The sequence below is a fragment of the Rhinatrema bivittatum genome, chromosome 9 (genome assembly GCF_901001135.1).
Source record: "Rhinatrema bivittatum chromosome 9, aRhiBiv1.1, whole genome shotgun sequence".
NCBI lineage: Eukaryota > Metazoa > Chordata > Amphibia > Gymnophiona > Rhinatrematidae > Rhinatrema > Rhinatrema bivittatum.
Window position 1 is genome coordinate 180,308,637 of NC_042623.1, and position 19,789 is coordinate 180,328,425.

General features: G+C 46.3%; 1 protein-coding gene across 6 annotated transcripts in view; it reads right to left on the minus strand.

The window, feature by feature from the left end:
• AP2M1 (adaptor related protein complex 2 subunit mu 1) overlaps positions 1 to 19,789 on the minus strand; it is a 124,650-nt gene that overhangs the window by 49,337 nt on the left and 55,524 nt on the right. The window lies entirely within an intron of this gene.

The window sequence follows — 19,789 nt, forward strand, 5'->3', positions numbered from 1 at the left end:
GGTACTCTAAGGACTGGGAGGGCTTGAGGCTGCTTTTGTCCATGTCCCAACCAAGTTCCCAAAGCAGGGATGTGACCCTGGTCACCTGGAAGCTCTCTTCCAAAAAAGACTTCTCCTGGATCAGCCAGTTGTCTAGGTAAGGGTGCACTAGGATCCCTTCTTTCCTCAGTGCTGCCGTCACAACCACCATAATTTTGGAGAATGCCAGGCTGAAGGACAATGCCTGGAACTGATAATGACAGCCCAGATTCACAAAGCATAGGAAACGCTGGTGTTCTTGACAGATTGGAATATGAAGGTAGGCTTCCGAGAGGTCCAAGGAGGTTAAGTTGTATGGCCATTATGACCGAGCATAGAGTTTCCATGTGGAAATTACTCATAGATGACTGTTGACACTCGAGGGTCCAGGATGGGGCAAAATGAACCCTCTTTCTTGGGTATGATGCTCCATATTTTCCTGGGGAATTTAAGGCTCCTCAGTTTGAAGGCTATATCAAGATAGATTCCACTGCCAGTTTGTGCTGAGTGGCAAGGTGACATGAACATGTCCCAAGTTGTCAGATGTGATCTTGACCCACTGCTTGGGGGAGGGGGGTCAGCAAAACTTCTTTGGGGAATTCAGGCCAAACCTGAGCCCGAACCATTTCCTCTTTTTGGTTCTTGGTTCTGAAAGAATTGAGACCTTTCCAAGGGCTGAGATGTCTGAAATGACAAGTTTCTGTAGGGCCGAAACCGCTGGGAACCCATGGCCTGAACACTCATGGGCCAGGGGCATTGCGACCTTCATCATCTTCTGGTAGCCACTTACTGGCTAGCTTTTCCAAATTGCTTCTGAATAAGAGGGATCCCCTTGCGCACTGCCGCGATAACTGAGCGCATGGTCTCCATACAGAAGCATGAAACCTTGAGGGCCCTGTTCACCTTCTTCAAATCCAAAATGACACCACAAAGTAAATGGAGTAACGTCCTGTCTTCCGTCCCCCTGGAAGAACGGGAACAATAGCCCTCAGGGACTCCAGCCGAAGGATGGTCTGATGGACTATTCATCGTCGCTGGAGAGCCACATGGAGAAACCAAAGAGGTCGAGCAAATTCTAAAGCGTAGCTGTGAGTGATCATAACAAGTACCCATTGGTCTGATGTTATCTTGGCCCATTTTTCTAAGAAAAGGGAGAGTCGTCCTCCGATGACCGGCATGGAGGAATAGGCCGGCTGCCACTCATTGTGAATATTTGGCTGAGGGGGCTCCTTGGCAGGTGCTGCAACCAGGAAAGGACTGCTACCAGGACTGAAACCTCAGGTTTGTCACGGGACCGTGCCCCCAGCTCTATGCTGGGAAAACACCGCTGGTCCCTAAAGCAAGAGTGGGGCGGGGGAAACCCTCTAGACCCCTTTGGGCCTATCTTCTGGCAACTTGTCCACCTTATCACCAATTGCCAGAGATTTGATTAGTTGCTCCAAATCCTCACCAAAGAGGAACTTTCCCTTGAAAGGGAGCACACTAGACTGCACCTTTGAGGATATGTCCGCCGACCAACTGTGCAACCATAAGAGCCTTCTGGCTGATATAGCTGACACCACAGTTCTGGTGGAACATAAGAAAATGCCATACTGGGTCAGACCAAGGGTCCATCAAGCCCAGCATCCTGTTTCCAACAGTGGCCAATCCAGGCCATAAGAACCTGGCAAGTACCCAAAAACTAAGTCTATTCCATGTTACCATTGCTAATGGCAGTGGCTATTCTCTAAGTGAACTTAATAGCAGGTAATGGACTTCTCCAAGAACTTATCCAATCCTTTTTTAAACACAGCTACACTAACTGCACTAACCACATCCTCTGGCAACAAATTCCAGAGTTTAATTGTGTGTTGAGTGAAAAAGAACTTTCTCCGATTAGTTTTAAATGTTCCCCATGCTAACTTCATGGAGTGCCCCCTAGTCTATTATCCGAAAGAGTAAATAACCGATTCACATCTATCCGTTCTAGACCTCTCATGATTTTAAACATCTCTATCATATCCCCCCTTAGCCGTCTTCTCCAAGCTGAAAGTCCTAACCTCTTTAGTCTTTCCTCATAGGGGAGCTGTTCCATTCCCCTTATTTTGGTAGCCCTTCTCTGTACCTTCTCCATTGCAATTATATCTTTTTTGAGATGCGGCGACCAGAATTTTACACAGTATTCAAGATGCCGTCTCACCATGGAGCGATACAGAGGCATTATATTTTCCGTTTTATTCACCATTCCCTAATGTAAGGCATCTGCCCCATAGGCCACTGCTGCCTCTAGGTGCTCCGCCTGAGCAGACTCCTGAGGAGGAAGGTCCCTGGCACTCAAGAGCTATTTAACCCATCTCAGGCCCGCTCCAAATGCAAGGCTGCTGCAGACAGCCACTCAGATCCCCAGAGCCGAAACTTCAAATTTACGTTTAAGTTGAATCTCGAGCTTCCTGTCCCTTGAGGGCTGCTGCCCCGGCCACTGGAATGGTGGTCCTTTTGGTGATTGAAGACTAAAGCATCCACCTTCGGGACCTTCAGGAGCTCCAGGGTGTCCTCCGGCAAGGGGTACAGCTTATCCATAGCTCTTCCCACTCACAGACCCGCTTCTGGAGTATCTCACTCCCGGGTGATGAGCTACTGGGTTGAGGAAACAAGATCTTAGCCAGGCCCCTTAATCCCGCTAGGACCGGGTCCACGTATCCAGACTGGGGTCCTCTGGAGGTGCCGCAATTCCCAGCTCTGCCAGAACATGCAGAAAGTTCTCTCACCAGAAGGCGACTCTGGATAGCAATGATCCCAGCATAGTTCGCCTTTTTCAGAGGGAGGAACTTAGTTCTCTCTGAAAAAGGCGAACTATACTGGGATCGTCTCTATCCAGAGGCGTCACCTTCTCTGGCTCATCTTCCCAAGTCCACCCCTGCCGGAGGTGCAGAAGCTCATAAAGGGTCCTCACCCAAGGCCTGCTCTAGCCCAGGCTCTGTCACAGCGAGACCATCAGAGAGGCCATGAACCCACCGAATCTGGACTGCCCCTTGTGGCTCCAGCCACCTGGATTGCTTGCTGGGTGGCCCTTCTAGAAGCCTAGACCCCCTCCCCAGGCCGGTCTGGGCCTGATTGTCCTGGCTGACCAAATAGGCCTGATGCATGAGAAGAATAACTGAGAAACCAGATGAGCCCTGGAAATCCCCCACCGGGGGAACAGGGTAAGGCAGTGGGAGATCAAAAGGGGAGTCCTGGGGATTTCCCGGGCTCAAAACCTCCAGCGATAGTGTGGGGGGTGGGGGGAGGGAGGAGGAGACTCCCCTCCCCATGACGCCAAACCAGCCAGCACAGTATCCAAAATGGCTACCATTCCCGCGCTCAGCAGGAACAGGACTGCCTTGCTCTCCCTCCCGACGACCCTTCTACCCGCACCGCAGGGTCTGGCCATTGGACCTGCCGCCGCACTGGAAGAGCCCTTCCTGCTATGGAGGCAATGCGCACAGAGACCTGACCAGGAGAACCATCGAGTCGGCTCCCCGCAGGCCTCATAGGCAGCACCATGTGGCAAATCAAGCCACGAAAACCAGCACAGACAGAGTCACCAATCCTCCAGCACATCACGAAGCGGGCCCAACTCGAAAATCAGACTGGCTCTAAGTACGACCTGACACTTTCAAGGCCAGCTGCACCGGTAAGAACTGCCACTCCAAGCACTGAAAAAAACAAAACAAAAAACCCCCAAAAACCCCACCCCCAAAACAAAAACTGTTTTTTATTTTTTGCAGCGGGCTTAGAGGCTCTGCATCCCCGCAGGGGGGGGGGGGGGGGGGGGGGGACCGGACCACTGGCTATCACCCCGGCAGTCAAATAAAGGAGCCCACTGGGTCACCAACTCGAGCTACCTCTCGCTTGCTATCAGGGAGGATGATTCCCCCACCCCCACCAGGACCTGCCTACTCCCTGGGGTGACCTCCACACTTCTGGTCCTACCTTGACAGCCTAGGGAAAAATAGAGAAAAAACATTTTTTTTTTTTTTTAAAGAACCCTCACAGGTTTAGAACCGCAGGTTTTGCACCACCTCCATCTGCTGGAAACAGAAATACTGAGGAGCTACAGGTAGCACACAGATTTAAGAGGGGGTACGCTCAAAGTTTTTCTGTCTCCATCTGCTGGAAGGGAGGCAAAACCCATTTACTTCAGATTACTCCTTTTGAAGACTGCTCTCAAGCTCAGTTTTTGTAATATGACTTGCTGCCAATGACTTGATGTCATGTTTGTGAACTTTTGGGTCTAACTTTAAGCAAAAAGAAAAGATCCTAAAATATTGTGGCAAATGACAAAGGTGCAGTGTTAACTTTCAGCATGTTGTCACCACCGATATGCATACAGAATGAGTAGTGTCGCTTGACTGATACAGAAATGAATTTAATTTTGGGTGAATATTTTTCATAATAGTTTCACTTTTCACCTTTTTTGGTTTGGTCCATATTAAGATATACATAATCTTGCTCATTATTTCAATGTATATGTGGGGCATGGGACACAGGATCAATGACAGAAAGTAATGGTTAGAGCCACAATTAAACAAAACAGATAAATCCCAGAGCATACTTTAGAAGGATAAATGAGGAAGAGTGAATTAGGAAGTCAGATGAAAAAGATCCAAAAAAGGTGAAACCAAAATGCAAGGGAAGATTAATGCCAATCATGCAGCAGAAAAAAAAAAAAAGAGTCGTAAGTGACAAGACTTGAGCAGCTATACCAAAGCATATGGATATTATGAAACTCCCCCCTGATATTACCCAAGGGAGACCGGTTGATATGAACAAGTTAAGGCATTATAAACGGGGATGAAAGTAATTTTACATTATTTATAAAGTAAACAAAAATCAGAAAAGTTTGAATAAAAAGAAATAAAGTATTACCTCTAGATACTGAGCTCTTTAAATCAATCATTTTTTCCAGTTTTAAAAATATTACATCCAGGATTAGACATCTCACTTGAATAACCTGGAGGGATAAGCTCTGTTTGCAACACTCCCACAGAATATGAAGACCTTTAACAGGCTCTTGACTTCCTCAGAAGTTATCCAGCTACATTAATATTTGGACATTTATCTGACTAAATTCTAACCAGAATTTATCTGGCTAAAATGTGGCCAGATAAGTCAGGGGCATAACTGGTAGAGTTGATTTAGTGGATTACTTATGCAGCTAAGTCTATTAATCCCATAGACCTGTCCTAAAGTTAGCCAGATAAGCTTATCCGGCTAACTTTAAGATAGCCAGATATAGTCAGCAGTGCAGCCATGCCAAATAATAGATAAACTTAGAGAGCTAACTTAGCCTATCTGGCTAACTTGCCAAGCAGCACAGCAGCCGAATATGGACCTCTAAGTGTTTTAATGGAGATAACATTCTTGCAGTATTTATCAAGTCCAACATGTCTTATTGTTACACAAGGCTCTGCCATATCTGCATGGCAAACCAGCAACCATGCAACAGTTCCTAGGATTCCATTACTAGTACATGTCTGCAACATAAAACATTCCTACAAAAAAAAAAAAAAAAGTCTAGATCCACTCTCTTCCAAGAACTTTTAACTGTGAACCTAAATTTAAATATTTAGCTAGCAAAAAAGGTACCCAGTACAGTTTAGGCCATCTCACTTGAAAGATCTTCTGTACAAGTCCAAGAGAAATTCAAGGAAACATTCTTACATGCAGTTTGGAAAATTACAAAACAGAAAACTAAACTCGTGAAGAATGCACCTGTCAGACGTGCAGCACCCATGCATTGGATTAAAGAAAAATGAGCTGGTTATGTTGGGACAAAACTAAAAGTTCTGGATTTTTTTTTCCCAAAGTCTCAGACTGTGGAAATTGGGGAGGCAATAAATAATGTTCTTAAAAAATTTTTTTTATTTTAAGTCAAATAAGTTAATGCAACTTGATAAGCAATGGTACGTAGGAGATCAAATAAAACAGGAGAGGAAATTAAAACAAATATCTGATCGATAGTACACCGTCAGCCCACTAATGGGGGAGGTATCAATAGAAATTGAGAAGAAATATAGAAACAAATTACACAAGAAAAAGGCAGACTAAGCTAAAGGCAAGAATCCAAAATCATAAAAGTGCTGATCAAAAGCTATGGGTTAGATGTAGGCAAAGCTGAATCCTGTCTAATTCTATCACTGAGAAAAACATTTAACTGGGAAGGATAAAAAAACAAAAAACCCCACAAAACCCAACCACCTTTAACCCCTTGAAATTTAATTAAGCATTTACAAGGAAAATACAACCAAAAGAAGGCTCTCAAACTAATTACAGCAGGGCGCATAAGCAAAAATCGCTTTAGATACATGTGGGAACATATGAATCTTTAAAGCTAAAGAAAGGCAATAAATAAATACTTTTGATAAATTGAGTAATAAGATCAGTAGAGAACATTGCTGTCCAAAACACTAAAAGGAACTTTCCATGGATTTGTAAGCACTGCATGAATGACTAGATTAAAGAAGCAGATACCAATAAGCAGCAATAAAAGGAGTGCAGGGGAAAAGGTGTAGTGCAAGTTAGCAAGAGGCCAAGTTCTCTAAGGAAGTCCGGGTTTCAGGATATCCACAAGGAATGAAATAGGTAGATTTGCATTCAAATCACACATCAGGGAGGAGTGGGTTGAGAACCCCTGCTAACAAGAGAAAATAAAAGCAAAGAAACGTAAAATGAAAGCTATAGGATAAGAGGGACAAAAATTCTTATAGAAAGTGACACAGGAGTGAAGACGTAGATATGAAAAGGAATAGCAAAAGAATGGCGAGAGGATACCAGTGAAGCAGAGGAATACATTTTTTTGGTTCAGTGTATGATAGGGAAAGGCGATGCCCCTAAAGCAGGCTGCAGTGGCAAAAATGAACGGGAAGCTACCAATCCCACTCAGGACGATTCAGTACGGTGCACTCAGCTGAGCGCAGCGTTTAGCACCGCGTTTGACGCACGTCTATTACCCCTTATACCGTAAGGGGTAATAGCGCCTTGAAAACATGCGGCCAATCTCGCAAGGACTAATAGCGCTCATCACATGCAAATGCATGTGATGAGCCTATTAGTCGCCTGGGATACTAAAAGTAAAGTGTGCGGCCAAGCCACACATTTTACTCAAATTAACACCTGCCCAGAGGCAGGTGTTGGACAGCACCAGGAAAGTGTACAGAAAAGCAGAAAAAACTGCTTTTCTATATACCCTCCGACTTAATATCATAGCGATATTAAGTCTGAGGTCCCTCAAAAAAAATAGACACCTGTCCGCTGGTCCGAAAATGGACCTTCAATTTCACCAGCGTCAGTTTTCCGAATCCGTGGCTGTCAGCGGGTTTGAAAACAGATGCTGGTAAAATTAAGCATCTTGTTGGAGCTGCTTACAACCACCGATTCCGCTAATAAGGAGATGCTAGGGACGCGCTATGATCCCTAATTTAAATAGAGAATCACGCACCAAGGAGAGATGCCTGGGCGCGCGTCGGGAGAGCGAGGGCTCAACACGAAGTGCTGGCTCTCCCACACTTTATATTGAAATCGGCCTGATAAAGAGCAAACACTTTGAAACTACTTATGAGTTTAGATAAGGTAGTGGCCCTCAAGAGCAGCTGAATGTATCCCTCGGCTTTATTCAGCTTGTCTGTGGAAGACCCAATACCATTAAAGTAAAATGTTGAGGCGACATTACTCTGACAGACTGAAGTCTATTGAAAGGTCTAGAACTCTGCTGACTTATGAACTGCTTGGTCACCCTCATTGTGAGTTCCAAAACCTACACCTCAAAACTGAAAAACCTCAGACCCACTGAGCTTATTGCCCAGTAATCCAGGAGCCTTAGATTCCCAGTGATTTGACAAGCTTCTCTAGATCCTACCCAAAAAGCAGCTGATTCTTAAAAAGGAAATCGGGTTCTATTTCCAATACTTGATCAAAACAACCAGTTACACAGCCACAGCAAATGCCTCACAGCTACAACAGAGGTTGTACACAGAGCTACCATTCTGACCAAATCATAAGCACCATACAAAAAGGCCACTCCCAGATCCATGCAAGTCATATCCTCTATAGCTGACTCTCCAACGCTGCTTCCTATATTTTGAGAGAAAGATGTAATCCCCATTTTGCCACAGGCCCACTACCTAAAAGCAAAGCTAGCAGCTTCAAACGCATGTTTAAGGAGAGACTCAATTCTACTTTCCTAATCAAGGGACAGCACCCTAAAACTGGAATAGGAACCTCAAGTTTCTCCAGCTCTTGTGCCACCAGGCAATAAAGCTTACAGTCTGGACCCTCTTAAAACTAGCTTCAGTAGCCACCCACTCTCCAGAAATCAACTCTTATGGACTTGAGAACAGGAAAAACTTGTCTCCCCATAATAAGCTCCTCATCCAAATTAACATTTTACTCTTTCCTCTACAATATGCAAATATTCAAGAACTGCGTTATCAAGGTTTACAACTCATCCTTATGAAAAGAGGCACACCATCAGCAGCTCGCTGTCTGCCCTGGGAAAAATTCTCCTTCCTCCAAATCCTTCAGATTCATAAAGCCTTAAATAGAGAAATTACTACTTACCCGATAATTTCTTTATTTAGTAAGGACAGGTTAATCCACACCAGTGGGTTATGCACCTCTACCAGCAGATGGAGACGGAGCAAAGCTAACATCACGGTATATATATATCCCTGCACAGACAGCCCGCCAGTTTTCTCTGCAGAAGCCAACTGTGGACAACTAAACAATACATGATCCTAACTTAACAGAGAACCATTCAAATACTCAGTTAACAGTAAAACACTGAGCTCAGACGAGGAGTGTAATAAATTGTAAATAAGCCTTTCCCAAAACTCACTGATTCACCATAGCAGCCATTACTACACATTCAGCACAATGTAATTAAATTGCTCTTCTTGCCGTTGAATTACTTATGCTTTGTCTTCGCCTCCAGTTCCAGCACCCCTGCTTTATTGTAACTTCTACTTCTCTTCGCAATGTTAATATTTAAGGTTTACTGTACCCCTGTAAACAGACATGATATGATGGTATCATGAATGCTGGTATAGAAAAGCACCAAATAAAAATAATATCACTAACTTAGGGACTGAGACTGGATCTGACACAGAGTGGCTTACCTGTAAGAGGTGTTCTGAGGACAGCAGGATGTTAGTCCTCACACATGGGTGACATCAGAAGGCGCCCAAGGCGGAAAACATACCAGTTTCTAAAAACTTTGACTAGGCACACTGAGTATGCCCAGCATGCCCTAACACCACATGTCCAAGCAGGGCCCCTCTTCAGTCTTGTAACAGAATTACGATAAAAAAATCCAACTCTGCAGGGTGGCAGGCAGGTTTCGTGAGGACTAACATCATGCTGTCCTTTGACAACACCTATTACAGGTAGGCAACTCTGCTTTCTCAGAGGACAAGCAGGATTGTAGTCCTCACATGGGTGAATCCCTAGCTACAGGCTGCTCCCCCCCCCCCCCCCCCCCCCCAAAAAAAAAAAAAAAAAAAGACCAATAGACACCTAACCAGGTGCCAAAGGTACAACACCAGTGCTGTTGATAACTGAATGGGAAGACAGCCTGAACCCAAACAATGGGCCCTAGGTTGGAAGAACTGGGTTCTACACCTCAAAACAGGTTCCAGAGGACAGACTAGCCAAACCCTCTGTTGCTTTGGCCATCCTTATCCAGGCAGTAATGGGATGTGAATGTGTGGAGAGAACTCCACGTTGCAGCCTTGCAGATCTCCACAGGAATGGCTCGCAAGTGAACCATCAACAATGCCATGGCTCTGACAGAATGAGCCTTGATATGACCCCCAAGATGCAGTCCCGCCTGGGCATAATAGAAGGATATGCAATCTTCTAGCCAATTGGATATTGTCTGTTTGGCAACAGAATGCCTAACCTATTCCTATCAAAAGAAATCAAAAGATGGGTGGACTGTCTATGGGCTTCTGTCTGCTCCAGATAAAATGCTAAGGCTTGCTTGCAATCCAAACTCTGCAGGGCTCATTTGCCTTTGTGCGAATGGAGCCTGGGAAAAAATTAGCAGAACAATTGACTGGTTAAAATGGAAATCCATTACCACCTTAGGGTGTGTATACGCAAGACCATCCTGTCATGATAGAGCTTAGTATAAAGTGGATAAGTCACTAAAGCCTGGTTCTCACTGATCCTGTGTGCTGAAGTGACTGCCTCCAAAAATATGACCTCCCAGGTCAAGTACTTCAGGTGACAGATGCACAGTGGCTCAAAAGGAGCTGTCATCAGCTGAGCTAACACCACATTGAGGTCAAGACAAAAAATAGGAGGCCTTAGGGAAGGCTTCAGTTGAAGCAGACCCTGTATGAAACGTACAAGTATAGACTGTACAGAGATGGGTGAACCATCTAAACCATGGTGGTATGCAATCGCACTAAGATTAACTCTAACGAAGTTGGTTTTTAAAATCAGCCTCTAATAGGTGTATAATGTAGTCTAGCAGTTTTGTGTGGGGCAGGAGAACGGATCTAGGACCTTCTGCTCTCACCACACAAAAAACATCCTCCACTTCAGTCTGTAAGGCTTCTAGTGGAAAGCTTTCTGGAAGCCACTAAGACCCGAAACACCTCCTCAAAGATCAAGCAGCTGCAGGATTAACCTCTCAACATCTAGGCTCTGTCGCTCACAGCCTGGAGACTGGGATGCTGCAGCCTGCCCTGATCTTGCATGATGAGATCTGGGGAAGTCCCCACACTGATCGGTTTCCAAATGGACCACTCCTGCAGGAGTGGAAACCAGATCTGTCTCAGCCAATGAGGGCCTATGAGTATCATACTCCCTCTGTCCTGACAAAGCTGAGAGTCTCTTCACCACTAAGGGATTCGGAGGACACTCATATAGAAGACCCTTGCCCATGTTGATGGGCAAGGGCATTTGAAGCTGGTTTGCCACCTGACCTGTACAGGGAGAAGTAAAGGCAACTTCCTGTTGCAGGGGGATGCAAACAGATCTATGTATGGACTCTCCCAGAGACAGAAAATCCAATTTACTACCCCTGGTCCAGGGAGCACTCATGGGGTCTGAAGGCTTGACTCAGCTTGTCTATTACCACGTTCTGTGTTCTGGCCAGGTACATGGCTCTGAGCACCATCCTGTGGGACAGAGCCAGACCACATCTGGACAGCTTCCTGACATAGGAAGTATGATCCAATGCCTCCCTTCTTGACGACATACTACATGGCTCCTTGGTTGTCTGGATCAGGACAACTTTGTTGGACAGCTGAACTCTGAAAGACCATAGCGTGTACCCGATTGCCTTAAGCTCCAGAAGTTGATTTGACAAGAACATTTCTGAGCAAATCACAGCCCTGGGTGCAGAACCATGAGCTCCCCACCCCAGGGTAGATGCATCTGTGATTAGCACAATTTGATTAGGGAACTCCAAAAGGAAACTCCCCGCTCCAGATTGTAGAGTATCCATCACCAGGACAAAGAGACCTAGAGAGATGGGGTGTCTGCTGCAATCATGGAGGTTGAGTGGCTTGGTGCCACTACGAACATAACATACTGGGTCAGACCAAGGGTCCATCAAGTCCAACAACCCGTTTCCAACAGTGGCCAATCCAGGCCATAAGAACCCGGCGAGTACCCAAAAACAGTCTATCCCATGCTACTGATGCTAGTAATAGCAGTGGCTATTTAAGTCAACTTAATAGCAGATAATGGACTTCTCCTCCAAGAATTTATCCAAACCTTTTTTAAACCCAGCTACACTAACTGCACTAACCACATCCCCTGGCAACAAATTCCAGAGTTTAATTGTGCGTTGAGTAAAAAAGAACTTTCTCCAATTAGTTTTAAAATGTGCCACCCTACTCCTACTATCCAAAAGAGTAAACCGATTCACATTTACCCATTCTAGACCTCTCATGATTTTAAAGACCTCTATCATATCCCCCCTCAGTCGTCTTCTCCAAGTTGAAAAGTCCTAACCTCTTTAGTCTTTCCTCATAGGGGAGCTGTTCCATCCCCTTTATCATTTTGGTCACCCTTCTCTGTACCTTCTCCATCGCAATTATATCTTTTTTGAGATGCGGTGACCAGAATTGTACACAGTATTCAAGGTATGGTCTCACCATAGAGCGATAGAGGCATTATGACATTTTGTTTTATTCACCATTCCCTAATAATTCACAACATTGTTTGCTTTTTTGACTGACCTCAAGATCCATTCTGCTCTGCGCATATGTAAGTGTGCCAAGGAAGGGACATGGATGGTTGTGGCTATGTGATCCAACAGCCTCAATATGAGCCAAGTTGATACCTGTTGCAATGGTCGCTAGACAGATGGCCCTCTGGCATGGCAGAAAGGCCCTGGGCTTGAGCAGTCTTTAGCAGGGCTCCAATGAAATCCAATTAAGGTGATGGACAGATTGGACTTTGGGTAGCTGAGAACAAATCCTAGTGACTCCAAAACCTGGATAGTCAAGCACATTCACAGGATGGCCCTGCCTGAGATGTGCTCTTGACCAGCCAATTGTCCAGATATGGAACATGCACTCCCAGTCCGTAGAGGTGCACCGCCACCATGGTCAGCTATTTTGTGAAGATCTGTGGGGTGGATGCAAGCCCGAATGCCAACACCCGGTACTGGAAGTGCTGTTTTCCCACCACAAATCGGAGATACGTCCTGTGATTGGGGGAAGATCTTGATATCTGTGTATGCGTCCTTTAAATCGAGGGAGCATATCCCATCCCCTTTTAGCAAAAGGGGAATCAAGGTGCCCTGGGAAACCATCTTGAATTTTCTTTTTTTAGAAAGTTGTTCAAGGCCCTCAGGTCTAGGATGGGATGAGTCCTGTTTTCTTTGGAATCAGGAAGTACATGGAATAGAATCCCCATCCTCTTTGCCCTGGTGGTATGGGCTTGACCGCTCTGGTCATTAAGAGGGAGGAGAGCTCTGTTTGCAGCACTTCCTGATATGCTACCAGCCCCAAAATGGGCATGGAGGGCAATTTGGCAGGACACCCAATAGGCTTAATTGGTACCCCTGGCAGATGATGAACAAAGCCCACTGGTCTGAAGTTACACTGGGCCACTAGTTCGCAAAGAAATGCAGCCTGCCCCCAAACAGTGTCTACCGTCCCAGGTACGGGCAACTGGCTTACATTCCCTATAGCCCAGTCAAAACTCCATCCCTGGAGTTGACAGAGGAGCTGGCTTGAGAAATCTCTGCTGCTAGGAACAGCCACAGGAGCCCCAATTGTGGGTATGGGATAGAGGAGGATAGTACTTTATTTGGGTCAATGCCTCAACGGCCACCTAGATGAGGAGGATGGGTTCGGAGTACTGGTGGAGAGTTGAGGGTTTCATGATGGTCCCAGAGGGGGGGCCCACATCATCATTTACTCTATCTCTGAAAAAATCTCTTCAGTGCACAGCACGTCAGCAAGTCATTCCTGTACCACTGGTTGGAGATCTGAGGCCTGCACCCATGCCAGACTGTAGGTGCCAACTCCCGCTGCAGAAACCCTAGATGCTGGTTAGAAAATGTAGGCTGCATGGACAGTTTTCCACATTCCAAACCCTATCTTGCTGTTGAGGCAGCTGCTTGACCACCTCCTGCACCGGCTTCCAGATGTTCTGTGAGTACTAGCTCATGTAGAGCTGGTAGGCAGAGATGCAAGCAATAAGCATGGCACCTTGGAATGTCTTCCTCCCAAGAGTATCCAATGCTCTGTGATCCTTCCCTGGGGTCCTTAGGAGTGGATCCAAGAGCACTTGGTCCTCTTGAAGGTAGATTTGGCCATCACCAATTGGTGCTGCAGCTGACACTTATCGAATCCGGCAACCTTTTGGACAAGGTACCCCATCTGCCTTTTTGTTCACAGGAGGTACTGTGAGGGGATGTTTCCAAATCCTCAGCAGCAATTCCATAAGGCTCTCGTGTACTTGGACTGCCACCATCCCCTTAGGAGGCTCCATGAACTGAAGAAACCAGAGCATTTTGTGCCTGCATCATCTTCAATCAAAAGCTGGAATGGGATGGCCTTTGCCATCACCCTGACAAAATTTGCAAAAGGTCAAGTCCTCAGGCAGGGACTTCCTCCACTCTTCTGGAGGAGAAGAGTCTAACAGGAGACCATCCAAATCCTCTGAGGATTCTGTCTGATCATTCCAAGGGTTGTAGGGACCCTCATCCTCACTGTATACCACAGGAGATGGGGCCCTAGGTGCTTGGCCGACGTCCAGAAGTGCAGGCAGTGATGGAACTCTACAGGGGACTGCTGGCAGATATACAAAGCCCAGTCTTGGCAAAGCTTCCTCCTCAGAGGAACCGGCAATGACCAGCATTTCGGTAAAGGAATCCTCAGTGTCCCACTGGGCACTGGTGCCATCCCAGAAACTGATACCAAGTGGGTCAATAAGGCACCAATGAGCATACCGAGCTTCTCCAGAAGCAGTACAAGCACAGGTGGCACTGATCCTCTGCAGCTCCCACTCTACCATTAGCTGGACTCTACACTTCAGCTCCTCCTTGAACATTGCCAAATGCTAACACCAATTGGAGGAAGGAGGGATGGCCAGATCTTCCTTGGACCTGCAAGGGGGGGGGGGGGGGGGGGGGAGAGATCTGCGACAGGCACGAGGACCGGTGGAGACAGTTTGATACCTTGGACATCAATGGAGTTTTGGCACTCCTCACAACAGTGTCGCTTGAGGGACATCGCAGCAAAAGCCAGTGTCCCCCCATGCATCGACTGACCAGTGCTGATGCTTGGCTCTGTCTTTTCCCGATGCCAATGTAGAAGATGAACCAGCATCCTCGACCTAGAGGAGATTGGTAAGTGTCTCTGGTGCTCCCTATCCACCGGAGACATCAATGGAATTGACAGTCCTACCGATGTTGATGGCATGGTGGTCCATGGGTGTGGCTCCAAGGTCCTACGATGCTGCTAATGCCGATGGCTCAGACTTTTGACCCAAAAAGAGGTTGTCCATGTTGTCGAACCGAAACAAGACGTCCCTTTGGGTAATCTGGGCACATTAGCTGCAAACCCCAGACATCATGTGATGCCCCCAGGCAAAGAATGCAGACCTCATGAGGATCAATGATCTACATAGTATTCGGGGTACTAGGTGCATTGGCAAAAGCCACACATGGCAAAACAAAAACAGGAAACGGTCAGAACGATAGTGGCGGGTGTTGATTGAAGGACTAGCACTGAGGCACCACCAAAATGGAAGGAAACTGACAGCAAAAAAGGAAAAAACCAAAACCTTACCCTAATGCCAAATACCTGACTGGGGACACTGAGGAAGCACAGAGAGGGACCAGCGACAGATTTTAAAAAAGAGAAGGGGAAACCCTCCCCCCCCACAACTTTCCACAAGGCAAAAAGCCCAAAAAGTTTTAGAGCTCAATCCAACCGCGAAGAGGGACCAGAGTGGTATAGGGCATGCAAAGCATACTCTGCGTGCCTAGTCAGTATCAAGATACTGACAAATTTCCAGCATTGGGCTATATCTGTCACCCATGTGTGAGGACTACCATCCTGCTTACCTTCGGAGAAACCAGTAATCCCTGGATATGCAGCCACACAGGTGGACAATATCACCAACTGGTGCCAAGGGCAGACAGGAAGGTGGATTAACCTGTCCTTATTAAAGAAAAGGACATTAGATAAGTAATTTCACCTCAACATTTAGACAGGTTAGTCCACAATAGTGGGATGTATCAAAGCTACTCCTGAACAGGGTGAAAGGCTGCCCGCAGGCCAAACACCACCATACACTTGAAGGCTATGTCCTCCAGGGCCTGCACATGCAGGCAGTAATGCCTAGAAAATGTTGTGTAAGGAGGACCACATCACAACTCGGCAAGTCTCAAACAGGAAACAATCTAATCTTTGCCCACGACTACCTGAGCCCTTATGGAATAAGCCCTAAACTGACTAGGTGGGCTTAGCTAGCATAGCCCACAACTCCAGCTCACCCTGTTTACTCCCTCTGAAGTATAAAAACGGCCGGTCCATCTTCTTGAGACATTTAGGAACCACCAAATATCTCAAGATATGCCTCTTGACAGAGGTCTGTAAAAGGTGATATTCATTCACATCTCTCTCCCCCTGTCCAGAGTCGGCAGAGAAATTGATGGATTCAAGTGAAAATCCAAGACTTAGCAAAAAAAAAAAAACCAAAAACACAAAAAGACAGAATATGCAGTTCTATCACCTCTAGAGTCACTCACAGAAAGTTCCAGGCAAGACAATGCCTGCAGTTCAGAGACTATGCGCAGAACAAAATTGCTACAAGAAACAGTCTTCAAAGTAAGCAACCTTAAGAGGCAATGCAGTGGTCGAAATGTGGGACCCACCAAAAATCGAAAACCAGATTAAGACTCCAGAAGGGCACCGGTAACTGCATTGGAGGATGAAGATGCTTCACCTTTTAAGAATCGGGCCACATCCAGATGGGCCAACAAGGCTCCACCATCCAACTCACCTTGGAAACAGATAAGAGCCCTCACTTGTACCTTAAATGAATTATTGGCCAACCCCTTAAGCCATCCTGCAAAAAAACACATACTGAGCATGATCTTAACTGAATGAGGATGAGCCCCTTGGATCCTGACAACAAGCCTCAACCATTCACCAAACCCAAACATAGGCTAAGAACGTGGACAACTTTCTCGCTCGCAGCAAAGTGGCAGTCACCGCAATGGAATATCCACGCTTCAGTAACAGAGACCTCTCAAGAGCCTTTCCATAAGACAAATAGAGTCTGGGGCTACCTATAGCAATGGACTGGTAGGAGCATCCACCAGGAACTTTCAGAGATCTGCATACCATGGCCTCCTGGACCAATCTGGTGCCACCAGAAGCACTATTCCCATGTGACCTTAGTTTTTTTAATCATTTTGCCCAACATGGGCCATGGGGGAAGGCATATAGAAGCTTGCCTTCTGGCCACTCCTGCACATGGGCATAGATGCCCAAGGACTTAGATCTCTTCCTGTGACTGAAGAAGCGAGGTACCTTTGCATTGTGATATGTCACTAGCAAGTCTAGAAACAGGAGGACCCAGTGGTCCACTATGCAGTAGAACGCCTCGTTTGACAATTCCCATTCTCCTGGACCCATACTGATACTGAGAAAGTCTGCTCTTACATTGTTTTTTCTTGCAATGTTTGAGACAGATCTCTTGACGATGTACTTTCGCCCATTCCATAAGCCACTGTCGCCACATTGACATTATCCGAACTGCTCAATCCTGCAAGCAGTCAATAAATCATAAGTCAGCCAACTGGACAGCCTGAGCTTCCAGTCGATTGATGCTCCAGCAGCCTTGTGACCAACTCATGACAGTAGGCCCCCAACCCAGAGGCTTGCATCCGTCCTGACGTGCTAGCCAGTCCAGTGATCGTAGGGAAACCCCATTCCTTAGATGGTTTATTTGCAACCACTGCAGTGGAATGCTTATCTCCAATGGCAGGTGAAGCCGTATCTAATAATCTTGAAACTGTGGGCTCCAACAAGCCAGCAGTGTGTGCTGAAGAGGGCCCATATGCGCCCTTGTCCATGGAACCACCTCTAGGGTTGCCGCCATCAGCCCAAACACCTGTAGATAAGACCATACTGTCAGGCATACCATTTATCAATAGTCACACCTGCATCAACAGCTTCTAAATGTGGCCCTCTGGCAGGAACACCCCGTCTTGCTTTGTGTCTAACACTAAAATACTCCAGTGTCTGGGATAGCTGTAGATTGCTTGTAACCAAGTTCACCACCCATTCTAGTTCCTGTAGCAAGGAGGAGATCACCTTGGGTGAGACCTGAAGGCTCTTTCAAACTCTTGGCTCAAATCAGCTAGTCGTCTACATATGGGTAAACCAGAATGCTAGCCTCTCACTGCTGCAACCACCACCATAACTTTGGAAAAGGTTCTGAGCACGGTGGCCAACCCAAAAGGCATCACTTGAAACTGATGTCAACTCAAAACAGTAAAACAAGATGTCAATGCTCCAGTCAGATGCGAATAAGAAGGTACGCCTCCGAAAATCCAGGGATGTCAAACTGACTGTACCATCATGTACCATCATTACTGAGCATAAGATTTCCATACGAAAACAAGTCACCTGCAAATGACTGTTGACTCCCTTGAGATCTAGGATGGGGCAAAAGGAGTCCTTCTTGGGCACAACTAAATAAACTGAATATTGGCCCGTATTTTCTTGAGACCTGGGCACCTAAGAACTACAGCTTGCAGGCTGAGGAGCCTTGAGAACACTCCACTTGCTGTTTCTTTCTATGGAGAGTTGTAGGGAAACACCATGAAGACATCTGAGAAACTCCAGAGCGTATCTATCTCTTAACACCTCCAGAACCCACTGATCTGATGTGATCTTGACCCATCTCGGATTTAAAAAAAAAAAAAAAAAGAAGAAGTGTGACCCCCCCTATCTCCTGTTCGGCACACCTTCATTGAGAGGCTTGGGGGGCACCATTACCAGAGTAATGACTGAGACCTACCTAAAGGCAGAATCCTCTGGGAAGCTGCTCCTCTGTAGGATCAGAAGCAAACATCTGGCACAACGTCTTGTGCCGAAGGACCATGATGTCCGCTTCTTATCCTCTGATAACAGAGGAATTTGGGCCTCACCCCACTTACTGGGCCATTTTTTTTTAAGCTCACGCACAAGAGTGATCCCTTAAAGGGCAATTCCATAAGATTTGATTTTGAAGTTGTATCAGCTGACCAATTCCTGAGCCATAGCAGATGCCTGGCCGCTATTACCAAAGACAACCCTCTAGCTAAAGTGCAGACCAGGTTGCAGCCCACATCCACCAAAAAGGTGGATGCTGGTTCCATTACTGCTCTGGAATTCACACCAGATTCATAGACTTCCTGAGAGAGAAGTAAATAAGAGCGAGCCACCAGGGAGCAACAAGAAGCTATCTGAAAATTCATTGCCATTGCTTCAGTCTGCTCAAGGATGGCCTCATTTCATCTATCTTGTGCATCCTTCAATGCCTCTCCCCCTTCTACAGGGATGATAGTCCACTCAGTGAGAGCAGAGCGTAGCCCAGAAGGCTACTTAACCTGCCCAAGCCACCCCGGAGGCGGAAACGGACATCAGATCGGCGCGAGCCAGAGGGGAGAAGAACCCCTAAAATAGACTACCCTTTAATTTTTTTTTTTAATATTCTTATCTGAACTCAGCCCATCCCAGCTGAATACTGAATCTGTCTCCAGCTCTTGGGTGGGGGAACATATCTCTACTGCCTTGCTCAGCTTCGTGCATCCACTTGCCTCAGTTTTTTTGGTTTGTTTTTTTTTACAGCTAAGTTCATGCCAGCAAAAAAACAGCTACTGGACCAAGGCACTCATCTGAAAGTCACCTCAGGAAACTCGACAGAGGGATCATAAGCTATCACCACAAGAGAGTGGGGCAATAAGCTTTTCTTTTCTCCTTTTATAATAAAAAAAAAAAATAAGGACTAAGGCAATACCCAGTATGGAGATGCACGTCCACCATCTGCTGGAGATGGAGAATACTGGTGGGCTGATGTCTGTGGAAGGGTTTATATACAGTGAGATCTGCTTGTAGAGGTGCATAACCCACTGGTTCTGGGTCCACCTATCTGAAATATGAGTATTGTTTTTGGCATACACTTATCAGGAGATTGTCCAAGTACAGCAACCCCAACTGAAAGAACTCAGTGGACGGATCAGCTCTCTCTCAAAATGGAATCTCTCTACACTACAGGATCTGAT